This window comes from Pan troglodytes, chromosome X (assembly GCF_028858775.2).
Source record: "Pan troglodytes isolate AG18354 chromosome X, NHGRI_mPanTro3-v2.0_pri, whole genome shotgun sequence".
NCBI lineage: Eukaryota > Metazoa > Chordata > Mammalia > Primates > Hominidae > Pan > Pan troglodytes.
In genome coordinates, this window is record NC_072421.2 from 123,160,338 (window position 1) to 123,175,936 (window position 15,599).

Sequence of the window (15,599 nt, forward strand, 5' to 3'; positions counted from 1 at the left end):
ACAGAGAGCCAAGTCATGAGTGAACTCCCATTCACAATTGCTTCAAAGAGAATAAAATACCTAGGAATCCAACTTACAAGGGATGTGAAGGACCTCTTCAAGGAGAACTACAAACCACTGCTCAAGGAAATAAAAGAGGATACAAACAAATGGAAGAACATTCCATGCTCATGGGCAGGAAGAATCAATATCGTGAAAATGGCCATACTGCCCAAGGTAATTTACAGATTCAATGCCATCCCCATCAAGCTGCCAATGACTTTCTTCACAGAATTGGAAAAAACTACTTTAAAGTTCATATGGAACCAAAAAAGAGCCCGCATCGCCAAGGCAATCCTAAGCCAAAAGAACAAAGCTGGAGGCATCACACTACCTGACTTCAAACTATACTACAAAGCTACAGTAACCAAAACAGCATGGTACTGGTACCAAAACAGACATATAGACCAATGGAACAGAACAGAGCCCTCAGAAATAATACCACACATCTACAACCATCTGATCTTTGACAAACCTGACAAAAACAAGAAATGGGGAAAGGATTCCCTATTTAATAAATGGTGCTGGGAAAACTGGCTAGCCATATGCAGAAAGCTGAAACTGGATCCCTTCCTTACACCTTATACAAAAATTAATTCAAGATGATTAAAGACTTAAATGTTAGACCTAAAACCATAAAAACCCTAGAAGAAAACCAAGGCAATACCATTCAGGACATAGGCATGGGCAAGGACTTCATGTCTAAAACACCAAAAGCAATGGCAACAAAAGCCAAAATTGACAAATGGGATATAAGTAAACTAAAGAGCTTCTGCACAGCAAAAGAAACTACCATCAGAGTGAACAGGCAACCTACAGAATGGGAGAAAATTTTTGCAATCTACTCATGTGACAAAGGGCTAATATCCAGAATCTACAATGAACTCAAATTTACAAGAAAAAAACAAACAACCCCATCAAAAAGTGGGCAAAGGATATTAACAGACACTTCTCAAAAGAAGACATTTATGCAGCCAAAAGACACATGAAAAAATGCTCATCATCACTGGCCTTCAGAGAAATGCAAATCAAAACCACAATGAGATACCATCTCACACCAGTTAGAATGCCGATCATTAAAAAGTCAGGAAACAACAGGTGCTGGAGAGGATATGGAGAAATAGGAACACTTTTACACTGTTGGTGGGACTGTAAACTAGTTCAACCCTTGTGGAAGTCAGTGTGGCGATTCCTCAGGGATCTAGAACTAGAAATACCATTTGCCCCAGCCATCCCATTACTGGGTATATACCCAAAGGATTATAAATCATGCTGCTATAAAGACACATGCACACGTATGTTTATTGCGGCACTATTCACAATAGCAAAGACTTGGAACCAACCCAAATGTCCAACAATGATAGACTGGATTAAGAAATTGTGGCACATATACACCATGGAATACTATGCAGCCATAAAAAATGATGAGTTCATGTCCTTTGTAGGGACATGGATGAAGCTGGAAATCATCATTCTCAGCAAACTATCACAAGAACAAAAAACCAAACACCACATATTCTCACTCATAGGTGGGAATTGAACAAATGAGAACACTTGGACACAGGAAGGGGAATATCACACACTGGGGCCTGTCGTGGGGTAGGAGGAAGGGGGAGGGAAAGCATTAGGAGATATACCTAATGTAAATGACGAGTTAATGGGTGCAGCACACCAACATGGCACAGGTATACATATGCAACAAACCTGCACATTGTGCACATGTACCCTAGAACTTAAAGTATAATAAAAAAAAAGAAAAAGAAAAAAAATTAACTCCAGGTGGACTAAAAAATTATATATATGTGAGACCTGAAACTAGAAATATCCCAGGAGAAAACAGAGAGTAAACTATTCTGATATTGGCCTAGGCAAATAATTTATGACTATGACCTCAAAAGCAAATGCAACAAAAAGCACAAATTGACAATTGGGAACTAATTAAACTGAAGAGCGTCTTTACAGCAAAGGAAACCATCAAAATATTAAACAGGTAACCTACAGAATGGGAGAAAATATTTGTTAGCTACTTTTTATGACCTTTGTTTTACCACCTGCTGTGGAATTTTAGTTTACAGGTTTATCTCTGGTAACATTTTTGTCCGTTTTTAATTTTTCTTTTTTTTTTTTTTTGATGAGTATGTTTTTTTTTTCTCTGCTCTTGTCCCTTCATGTCTAGAATATTTTACACTTGTTTCTAGCAAGATCACCAAGCTTCTCTGATCAAAACCAGGTCTCAACCTGTTGGATGGATATCTCTCCTCCTGGAGGAAAACCAGAGAGCGTGTTCTAGAGCAGATGTTGTCTTGCTCTGTTGTGTCTCCTTTGTCAACAGATTGACAATGGCTATGGCCATTTGCAATGGCCTGCAAACTTTGTAGCAATATCGTGGGAATGTGGGGGAGTTCATGCTGTTGAACTCAACCTCAATCCCTAATAGTCATAGAGAGGAGTCAGTCTTTATTAATTCATAGCAGTTGGTCTCTGCGCCACCTCTTTCTGCTTATAGCTTCTGAGATCCATGGGTCCAGGTACTGAGTTTATAGATCTAGGTCCTCCTTATCAAGGTGTGTTTCTGCTCCATTTCTGATCCATTGATGTTTATTTTACTTTTGATCATGACTGTCTTTTAAAAATGTTTTTTAATTGTCTACTAATATTGTTAGAAGTTTGGAGAGAAGAGGTTTTTAAAGAGCATTTGTTTAGAATGTGCTTAGAAATATTTTAAAATATATGGTAAATTTGAAAAAAAAAATAGTGTGCATATATGTATAGTTACCACCTAAATGCTACCATTACCATTTGACTAGTTTTATCACATATCTTCAACTCTCCATTCCTTTATTCATCCATCAATCTATCCTGTTGTTTTCTAGCATTTCATAGTTAGTTGAGGACATCAGTAAACTTCCTAGAAAGTGGTATTTTACATGAACTCACAGCACTAAATTAAATTGAAGTCTTGAAGTAAATAAAGACTTTTAATTTTCTTTAAACCAATATTTACTAAACTTATTTGGGATGGAACCCTTTGTTATACAACTTGCAGGAGTATTTACAAGATTACTATCCAGTAATACAGCTGTCTGCAACTGTACCGGGGACCAGTTTCATGGAAGACAATTTTCCCACAGACCGGGGTAGAAAGGGATGGTTTCAGGATAAAACTGTTCCACCTCAGATCATCAGGCATGAGATTCTCATAAGGGACATAACACCTAGATCCTTCACATGCACAGTTCATAACAGGGATCATGCTCCTATGAGAATCTAATGCTGCCAATGATCTGACAGGAGGTGGAACTCAGGCAGTAATGCTCACTTGCCCGTTGGTCACTTTCTGCTACGTAGCTTGGTTCCTAACAGGCCATGGACTCGTACTGGTCTTTGGCCTGGTGTTTGGGGACCCCTGCTGTAATGCAAGCTTGAGAAAATGGTATGCTATTCTTTGCCTAGAATTCTATTTTTTAAAATCAGTTTCAATCCTAAATTTTTTATGTAACTTTGTAATGATCCTTCCAAATTTGTGTCATAAGAAATTTTAATTTTTAATTAGCCTGCTACCTATATCTTTTCTTAGCTACGTTCATCCTTTTAAAACATTTAGACACAACTGTTTAAAAATTATAGACCCAAAATTCTTAAATGTGTGTATATACATACATATATTTATATATAAATATATAACTTTGGTAAAGTTAATTAAATTATGTAAAACTCAGTTTTGTCATTATAAAATGGAGAAAGTAATACCCACTTTAATTATTTTTAGTGAGGGTAAAATTACACAATTGATGAAAAATGCCTAGTTTCATGTAGGAACACTAACAAGAGTTTCATAAAAGATAGCTGCTGTGTATGTTATTTCTTCCAATGTAATTTTAATGAATGATAGAAAAATGTGTGAGTGGTATACGTGGATAGCCTTGCACAGAGAAATCTTAGCCTAATTTAATCAGAAAATTAAGGCAATGATTTAGAATTTTCTTGAGAAAGGAAGAAAGGAAAAAGAAAAGAAGAGAGGGAAGAAGAGAGGGAGATTTTGCTTCACACCTGTCATTATAACTGGTGTTATTTGTGAACTTTAGTTCAAACATAATCTGGGCCAGTTGGAATCAGTTAACCAATGTTCCACATAAAAATAATGCAATGAACTTGTTTATCTAATTTGTCAAATTTAGATAAGTTACTGTTATACAGATGCAAAAAATAAGTGATGAAGATAAGTAATGAAAGGGATATTTTATTAAAGAGATTTCTACCATTATATTATATAGCATATCACCTAATAGTAATCAAATTAAGGAAGGGGTGATGAAAATTAACATGTAATTGGCTCATACCATGAGCCAGGCGATGTAATAATAACTTAATCTTCTTGAACATCTTTTTTTTTTTTTTTTAAACGAAGTTTTGCTCATGTTTCCCAGGCTGGAGTGCAATGGCGTGATCTCGGCTCACCACAACCTCCGCCTCCCAGGTTCAAGCAATTCTCCTGCCTCAGCCTCCCGAGTAGCTGGGATTATAGGCATGCACCACCATACCCGTCTAATTTTTGTATTTTTAATAGAGATGGGGTTTCTCCATGTTGGTCAGGCTGGTCTCGAGCTCCCGACCTCAGGTGATCCACCTGCCTTGGCCTCCCAAAGTGCTGGAATTACAGGCGTGAGCCACCACACCCAGCCTGAACATCCTTTTTTAACAAAAGAAGAGTCATAGTAACTTCTCTAATATCTCAGATCTTGTCATGATGCTCATTCTTTCATATATTAGCAAATCCCTAATTGTAAGTTTAAAAGTCATATCAAATACAACATATTCAAAAATCTATTCTCTAGCCAGCCCCCACTGTTCCTGTACAAATGTAATTCAGATTATGTCACTCTCCAAGATTCTTATCTTGACCTACACTGTTCTATATAATCTTGTCCCAGGTTATTTCTCTGATCTCATCTATTACCACTCTTCTTTTTACTCTTTGACCTCAAACAATGCAGATCTTGATGTCCCTTAAGTTCACCAAGTAGAACCCTATCATATATCTCAAGATTTTTAAATAGCAGTTTTCTCTGTCCAGAAATTTCTTCCCTAGATATTTGCATGGCTCACTCTCTCTTGTCATTTTGAACATTGCCTAAGAGATCTGACAATTTCTTAGAGGAGCTTTTTTGACCACTATCAATTCTTTTACTCTGAATTACTCTTTTTTGTAGCTTGTATTATAATAAACCTAAATAGTATTAGATTGGTGCAAAAGTAATTGTGGATTTTGCCATTGAAAATAATGGCAAAAACAATTACTTTCGGTGACATTGCCATTACTTTCAATGGCAAAAACTGCAATTACTTTTGCACCAACCTAATACTTGTTTTTATTATCTGTCTTATCCATTTGAATGTCAGCTCCATAAAGTCCAGCACTTCACTATAGTCATTGCTGTATCTTTAGCTCCTGGAACAGTACCTGATACATAATAAAAGCATAATAAATATTTGCTATATAGAATTCCATATGGCTTACTAGACACAGCCAGGAGGAACATCTCTCACAGAGAGACCAGGACATTGAGAAGTCTGGCACACTCTAAGCAGATCTTTGAAGGGAAGAAATTGAGAGTAAATGGAGGGAGGCTGCAAAATGCTGAGCTTAAAGGGGAAATCTGGGAACCCTACACAGGGTGGCTGAACATCAGGACTCATTCCTGGGCCCTAGCGACTCCTGAGGATGGGGTGAGTTGATCAGGCAAAGAGTAGACTTCTCTCACCACGTATCTTCAGAATCTGCGCAGCAGTAGACTCCACGAACCTCATGGACACCGGAGCTGGCAGTGAGCTGCTTAGAGAGGTAGCAGGAGAAAGACTTCAGCCTGTGTGGAGCACAAAGGGATTAGTACATAAAGGGCTACAGTGGAGCTTGGCCAAGGACACCCATCCCCCAATGCTTGCTACACTCCTCTAGGAGACTTTAGCATTAGGGTGATGGTTGGACTGGGACAGAGCAGGAACTGTTCCCTGTGGGACGAGGACAGCTCAATCTGAGCAACCCCTGTTGAATGACCTATTCAGGAGCTCCATCCTGGCCACATTCATTGGCAGTGCAACCTCAGATACACAACCAGGGTGCTTCCCAGGGGCCCTCATCATAGCTCCTTCAACAGCAGAGTACACCTGACCATGGGAGAGCTCCAGCAGACTAGCCCCCACTGACATGCACCAGCTCACCCACAGCTTCCCCACACAGCAGCCTCCCTACATCATTTTGGTGGCATACACTTACCCATGGCCTCCCCATCGCTTTGCTAGTGCATGCATGCAGGCAGACCTCACCTCCTCTGCTGACATGCATGTGAGTGCACAGCTCACTGTGTCCCCACTGCCACCATGAGCACACCCTTCCACCTCACCCCACTGACACATGGGCATCCCACTACACCTCTGCCACTGGCTCAAAGACACAAAAGGGCGTTGGCAACCCCAGCTCCACCAGCATCCTGCCCCTGCCACCAGGGCTGCAACCTCCAGCATGAGTGCTGGTATAGACACCAACAAACCTGCTCCCCCCAGTTCCCCTCTCTGGCTATCATGCATGTACTCTGTCACTCACCTATGGCTTCTGTCATGTATACATGAGCATGGCTTCCATTGTTACCTCACCAAAGAATAAATTTGGCCAGAATCCTCCATTGAAGTGTTGTGGCCAGTGGACCAGGAACACCTCAGGCCATCCAGTGCAGCAGGTTCCTAACCTGCAGGGGTTAAAGAAGAAAGCCAGGTGCCTGGTACCTGCACCCCCAGAGTTACAACGTGCAGCCCAGGTGTGCTGAGCTGAGCCTTGTCTCCCTAAAAGCTTCCAGAAATGAAGCCAGTTGAATGAACCCAACTTATACCACAATTAAATCCCCAAGGTCATCAAAGAAGATAAAAGCAAAAACAAACAAACAAACAAAAACATCTAAAGGACAGCAACTTCAAAGATTGAAGAAATTTCAGACCACACAGATGAGAAAACAAGCATAAGAACTGTGACAGCTCAAAAATCCAGAGTGTATTCTTACCTCCAAACAAACAAACAATTTTCCAAGCAATGGTTCTTAACAGGGTAAAATGGCCGAAATGAAAGACATAGAATTTAGAATACAGATAGGAATGAATATCATCAAGTTCCAGTCCAAGGAATCTGAGAAATACAATAAAATGATACATGAGCTGAAACATGAAATGACCATTTTAAGAAAAAAAATCTGATCTGATAGGGCTAAAAAACTCATTTCAATAATTTCATAATACAATGGCAAAAATTAAAAGCAGAATAAACCAAAATGAGGAAATATTTTCAGAGATCAAAGGGCCTTTGAATTAACTCAGTCAGGCAAAAATAAAGAACAATGGAAAAAAAGCTCTGAGAATATGGGATTATATGAAGAGACCAAATCTATGACACATTGGTTTTCCTGAGCGAGAAGGAGAGAAAGCAAGTAGCTTGGCAAACATATTTGAGAATATTATTCATGAATGTTTCCCCGACCTCACTAGAGAAACCAACATTTAAATTCAGGAAGCACAGGGAACCCCTGTGAGATACTATACAAAATGAGCTTCACTAAGACACACAGTCATCAGATTCTCCAAGTTTGAAACAAACTACAAAATGTTAAAAGAAGATAGAGAGAAGCAGCAGGTCACCTACAAAGGTAACCCCCATCAGGCTAACAGCAGATCTTTCAGCAGAAATCCTACAAGCCAGAAGAGATTTGGGGCCTATATTCAGCATTCTTTTTTAAAAAAGGAATTTCAACCAAGAGTTTTATATCCAGCCAAACTAAGCTTCATTAGCAAAGGTGAGATAAAATTCTTTTCAGACGAGCAAATGCTGAGGAAATTTGAAACCATCAGACCTGCCTTACAAGAAGTCCTTAAGAGAGTGCTAAATAAGGGGAAAAAAAAACCATTACCAGACACCACAACACACTGAAGTACATAGACCATTGAAATGATAAAGCAACTACACAATCAATTATGCATAATAGTCAGCTAACAAACATGATGCCAAGTTCAAGTTCACACATATCAATATTAAACTTGAATGTAAATTGACTAATTGCCCCCAATTAAAAGGCACATAGTCACAAGTTGGATAAAGAAGTAAGACCTAAGTGTTATGCTGTCTTCAACAGACCCATCTCACAAGCAATGACACACATAGGCTCAAAGTAAAGAGATGGAGAAAAATCCACTAAGCAAATGGAAAATAGAATAAAAGGAGGGGTTGTTGTGCTAATTTCAAACCAGACATTAAACCAGCAATGATCAAAAAAGAAAAAAAGGCATTACATAATGGTTAAGGGTTCAATTCCACAGGAAGACATAACTATCATAAATATATATGCACACAATACAGGAGTGTCCATATTCATAAAACAAGTTCTTAGAAAACTATGAAGAGACTTAGATAACCACACAATAATAGTGTTAGGCTTCAATATCCCACTGAGAGTATTAGACAGATCATTGAGGCAGAAAACTAACAGAACTATTTGGGAACTGAATTCAACCCTTGACCAAATGGACCTAGCAGGCATCTACAGAATTTCCACTCCAAAACAACACAATACACATAATTATTACCTGCATATGACAAATAATATAAAATTGAGCAAATAATAGGATATAGAACAATTATCAGCAAATTCAAAAAACTGAAATGATACCAACCACACTACTGGATCAAATGCAATTAGAATAGAAATCAGTACTAAGAGGATTGCTCAGAACTATACGATTACATTAATCAACCTGCTCCTGTATGGCTTTTAGGTAAACAATGAAATTAAGGCAGAAATCAAGAAAGTCTTTGAAACTAATGAGAACAATGATGCAACATGCCAGAACCTCTGGGACACTGCTTAATCAGTGTTAAAAGGAAAGTGTATAGTGCTAAATGCTGAAATAATAAAGCTAGAAAGATCATAAATGAAGCACCTAATATCATGCCTAGAGGAACTAGAAGAAGAAGAGAAAACCAACCACAAAGCTGGCAGAAGACAAGAAATTACCAAAATTAGAGCTGAACTGAATGAAAATGAGATATGGAAAACTATACAGTAAATCAGTGAATCACAGTGATGGTTGTTTGAAAGAATAAATAAAAAAAGATAGGCCAATAGCTAGACTAATAAAAAAGAGAGAAGAGCCAAATAAACTCAATCAGAAATTGCAAAGGGGGCATTACCACTGATACTCCAGAAACACATAAAGCTGTCAGAGACTATTATGTGCACAAACTAGAAAACTTAGAAGAAATGAATAATTACTGGAAACATGCAACCTCTTAAGGTTGAACCAGGAAGAAATTGAATCTCTGTAGAGACCAAAAATGAATTTTGAAATTGAATCAGTAATAAAAAGCTTACCAACCAGGAAAAGCCCAAGATGAGACAGATTCACTGATGAATTCTACCAGGTGTATAAAGAAGAGCTGGTATCAAACCTACAAAAACTATTCCAAAAAATGAGGAGGATGGACACCTGCATCACTCATTCTACAAGGCCAGCATCATTCCGGTACCAAACCTTGCAGAGACACAAGAAAAACAATAAAAGTTCCAGCAAATATTATTGAGGAACATAGACACAAAAATATTTAACAAAAATACTAGCAAACCAAATCCAGCAGCACATCTAAAAGCTAATCAGCCAGTCAACTTGGCTTTATCCATGGGATTCAAGGTTGGTTCAACATACAGAAATCGATAAATGTGATTCATTACATGAACATAACCAAAAAGAAGAACCACATAATCATCTCAATAGATGCACAATAGGATTTTGAGAAAATTCAACATCACTTCACATTAAAAACCCTCAACAAACTAGGCATTAAAGGAACATACCTCAAAATAATAAGAGCCTTCTATGACAAACCTATAGCTAACATCATACTGAACAGACAAAAGCTGGAAGCATTCCCCTCGAGAATCAGATAAAGACAAAGATTCCCATTCTTATTATTCCTATTCAACATAGTATTGGAAGTCCTAGCCAGAGTAATCAGGCAAGAGAAATAAATAAATAGCATTCAAATAGGTAGAGAGGAAGTCAAACTATCACTCTTTGCAGATGATATGATTATATATCGAGAAAACTCCTATAATCTCTGCCCAGTATCTCCTAGATCTGATGAACAACTGCAGCAAAGTTTCAGGATACAAAATCAATGTACAGAAATCAGTACCATTTCTACACACAAACACTGACCAAGCTGATAGCCAAATCAAGAATGAAATCACATTCACAAAAGGCACAAAAAGAATAAAATATCTAGAAATGCAGCAAAGGAGGTGAAAGACCTCTAGAATGAGAATTACAAAACAGTGTTGAAAGAAATCAAAGATCACACAAACAAATGGAAAATCATTCTATGCTCATGGATGGAAATAATTTGTCTTATTAAAATGGCCACACTGCCCAAAGCAATTTACAGATTCAATGTTATTCCAATCAAACCACCAATGACATGCTTCACAGAACTAGAAGAAAACTTGCAAAATTTATGTGGAACCATAAAGGCACCTGAATAACCAAAGCAATCCTGTGGAAAGAGAATAAAGTTGGTGATATCACACTACCTAATGTCAAACTATATTATAAGGCTACAGTAATGAAAAGAGCATGGTACTGGTACAAAAACAGACAGATCAATGGAACAGGTAAAAGATACTGGAAGTAAAGCCAGACACCTACAACCATCTGTTCTTTGGAAAAGAGGACAAAAACAAGCAATGTAAAAAGGAGTTTTTATTTAATAGATTGTGCTGGACTAACTGCCTAGCCATATGCAGCAGGCTGAAACCCCCTGCTTACACCATATACAAACATTAAGTCAAGGTGGATTAAACACTTGAGTGTAAAATGTAAATCTCTAAAATTCCTGAAAGATAACCTAGGAAAATCCATTCTGGACATGGGTCCTTGCAAAGATTTAATGAAAAAGACCACAGGAGAAATTGCAACAAAACCAAAAATTGACAAGTGGCACCTAATTAAACTAAAGAGTTTCTGCACAGCAGGAGAAAATAGCAACAGAGTAAACAGACACCCTACAGAATGGGAGAAAGTATTTGCAAACTATGCAGCTGACAAAGGTCTACTATTCAAAATCTATAAGAAATTTCAACAAATTAACAAGCAAAAAACACACAAAAAAACCATTAAAATGGGCAAAGGACATGAACAGACACTTCTCAGAAGAAGACATACAACAAGCATATGAAAAATGCTCAACAGCACTAATCATTATAAAAATGTAAATCACAACAATGAGATACCATCTCACACCAGTCAGAATGGCTATTATTAAAAAGGCAGAAAATAACAGAAGCTGGTGTTGTTATAGAGGAAAGGGAATGCTTATACACTGTTGGTGGGTATGTAAATTAGTTTAGCCATTGTGGAAAGCAGTGTGGTGATTTCTTAAAAAACTTAAAACAGAATTATCATTCGACTCAGCAATACCATTACTTAGTATATAGCCAAAGGATTATAAATCATTCTACCATAAAGACACATGTATTTGTGTGCTCACTGCAGCACTATTCACAAAAGCAAGGACATAGAATCAACCTAAATGTTCATCAATAGCAGATTGGATAAATACACCACAGAATACTATGTAGCCATAAAACAGAAGGAGATCATTACCTTTGCAACAACATGCAAGAAGCTGGAGGCCATTATCCTAAGTGAAATAATGCAGGAAAAGAAAACCCAGTAGTGCATGTTCTCACTTATATGTGGGAGCTAAACTTTGAGTATATGTGGATACAAAGAAGAGAACAAGAGACACCAGGGCCTAGTTGAGAGTGGAGAGTAGGAACAGAGTGAGGACTGAAAACCTACCTATCAGGTACTATGCTTATTACCTGAGTGGTGAAATAATCTGTACACCAAACCCTCATGACATACAATTTACCTGTATAACAAACCTGCACATGTACCCCTGAACCTATAGTAAAAGTATAAAAAATTGTTGAATGAATAATCAAACTTTAAATTTAACCCTCAACTACCATGTGAGGTCAGTGTGATTATTCCTAACATTTCATAATCAATAAAGATACTTAGATTCACTGAGTTTCAGTAACTCTCCTGAGGGTACATTGCTAATAAGCGACAAAGCCACATCCCTCTTATGTTGAATGTCTTCTCAGAAAACAAATGCGACTATAATTTGATTAAAAGTAATAGGATATGTTAGTTATCCACAATCACTTAATTTATGGTTTTCTCAAAATATGAATCAGTTTCTTGTCAACACTTCGCTTAAAAACATTTCAATAGTTTTCCATTGCACTTAGAATAAAATCCAAACTTTCAGCAGGTCCTTCAATACCTTGCATGATCTTTAACTTCATCTGGCATCTCTTTTCTTTTTACTCACAACATTCTAGTCATACAGACTTTCTTTCTTTGTATCTCAAACACTAAATTACCCCTCCTCCCACCCCATCTTAGAGTTTTGCATTTGCCATTTTCTTCTTTTGAAAAACTTCCCTTTTTTCATGACTGGTCTCATATTCAGATCTCAGCTTAGAGAGGATTCTAAGGTCTGAATGTTGGTGGCGTCCAAAGTTCACTTGTTGGAACTTAATACCCAATGTGACAATAATAAGAAATGGGGCCTTTGGGAAATCATTGAGTTCATGAGGGCTCCATCCTCATGAATGAGATTAGTGCCCTTATCAAAGAGGATCCTGGGAGTTACCTTGCCTCTTCGGTTACCTGAGAAAACAGTTAACCATCTAGGAAGCAGAGAGCCAGCCCTTGCAAGACACCAAATGTACTTTTACCTTGATTTTGGACTACCCAGCCTCCAGGACTGTAAGCAATATATTTCTATTGTTTATAAATTACCTAGTTTAAGCTATTTTGTTAAAATAGCCTGAACTAAGACAGAAGACTTTCCTGATGATCTTAATCTTCCCATCGCCACACTTATTACTGTATCCCAGTATCCTGTTTTATTTTCCTTATGGCATTTAATGCTTTAGAATTACGTTTTATTTTTATTCGTTTAGTTTCACCTTCACGTTCTATTTCCTCTACAATGTAAGCTCCACAAAGATGGGAACCTTATCTCTCTTGTGGTTGCTATACCTTAGCACCTAGAGTAGTGACTGGCACATAGAAGCCACCTGGAAATAATTATTGGATGATGATGATGTTGATGATGATAAAATTATCATTTGTTGTGTTCTTACTATGTATCATGTACTGTGTTGAATAATTTACCTGTATTATTCCTCAAAAATCCAATGACAGATGTATAGTTTATAGGCCTATTTTACAAACAACGAAACTAAGAAACAGAGAAAATCAACAATTTACCTGTAACCACTGCTGCTAAGAAGGAATGTATTCATAATAAGTTCCAGGTGACTTAGTTTGAGTGGTAGTGTTCTTAACTCCAATTTTGAATGAAAGAAGAATAAATGATTTAGTTAATGAGTTTTCTACCCTAAATGGTCTCAGAACCATGATCTTGTCTTTATTTCATATTCCAACTTAAGTGGTGTAATATGCTTAACAATGGGTGGAATAAATCAGTTCTGAGAAGCACTAAGGAAAGCACAATGAAGGAACCTGCTGCAATTGAGCTTTTAATGTATCTGGATCCTATTACACTTGCTTATTGAAATTACCAAGATTCCACAATTTTCCACTTCCTAGATCAACCTTATCCTAATAGGGGGAAATCAGGAACTCGGCTCTTTAGTGCAGCAATCTACACATAAAATAGTTTTTCTGTAACTTACACTTCAGAGATTTCAGTTATACAATCCCACTTACAGCCATAGGTTTCTATTTTGACAACCCTTGATAAATCTAGATTTGATCTTCCCTTTTCTTGTTGCTACTTATTAAATACTGCATATAGAAAACATTCTTTTATTCTGAAGTTTATACCATTTTCTATTGAATCTTACATATGGAGTACAATTGGTTTCGTATCAAGAAGAAAGAGACAATTGTCTAAAATGCTTCTTTCCTAGCTCTTTACATAAATGGCTCACTTCCCAGCTAGAGAAGCAGGAGTTCTCACTATGCTTCACCTCATCTTGCTTCAAGTAATTCCACATGCTGGAAATTGCATCCTCATCCCTGATATCAATTATTCCGTTAACTAAGATCCTTTGGTTGTAAGTAGCAAAAACCAAATCTAACTGGATTAGGCAAGAAAAAACATAGAAATAGAATGTGAGGATAAGTAATTGCCTTACTGAGCTGAAGGGCAAGGGTTTACCCAGGACTCAGAAGGAGACTGGATCCAAAGCTGGAAAAGGCTTCAGTAAGTGTTAATCCAACTCTCTCATCTTTGCTTATATCTGCTCATCTATTTTGTTCTCTTTTTTCTCTTCAGTTAGGCATTTTCTGCTTGTCCTATTCAGGAAGCTATGGCTGCCCTTCAGCTCCTAATGTACATTTTATATTTCCAACTGGAGACTGACTAATGTTAAATCCTAATTCCAAATTCCCTGGGGAAATATTCTTATTTAAGTAATTGCGATCAAGCTTTCCCATCTGGTTCAATTAGCCATGATCTTGAGTGTGCAATCACAAAGTTAAAAAAATGACTTCTGGGAGCTCACTCCTATGTATTGGTAGCAGGAGTAGACATTAGCTGTTTTCAGAGAAAGCTAGATGAACTGAACAGACACATCAATACCCCACTATTCTTGATTGTACTTTATGTAGGCAACATCCCTTTTTTTTTTAAAAAAAAAGATCTCTAAATTAACAATACAGATAGGTTATAATTAAGCATAGGGAGGGGTTTTTAAATAAATTATGAAACTATCCCAATACATTTAATATAACATATTTGCATACAACTCTTCAGAAATTCCTTTATTGCACAATATGGAATGTATCTTTATAGAGTTATACAAGGTGGTATTAATGGCCTGTTTTCTAAGGAGTGAGAAAATATTATTTTATACAATATTGCATCTCTAACTTTTCAAACATAGTTTTACTGTAGTTGAATGATAAAATATTTCAAACTTAAGTACTTTATTATTATTATTTATTTTTTACAAGTATAGGCAATATCCAGATTGGTGTGTAATTTGGGCAATTGTAGCAGGGATCAGAATACACCATTAGGCAGGTTGTTCTTGTTGATTTTGTTATGCCTATGTTATGCATCTATTTTTCTCCTCAGTTGTTTGAATAATTTTATGTTAATCAGAATTCTTTATTCATCCTCAAATTCTTCTTTTCAAGTCCATGTCTATATTGGAAGTCTTTAGCAGAAAGCTGAGATTAACACATGATTTCAGGAACTACCTAAATACAGATAATTCCTAGATATACATCTCTAATGCAAACCTCTCTCTCTGTTTTCTTTCACATTCTCAGTCACACATGGGACATTTTTCTTTTAAGTCTTAATGACATCTTAAATTTAATATACTTCTAATCTCCTACCAAGTCACCCTTTATACATTTTTTCATTACCATAATTGGCTTCACCAATCTTCTAGCTTCCCAAATTCTATCTTTCA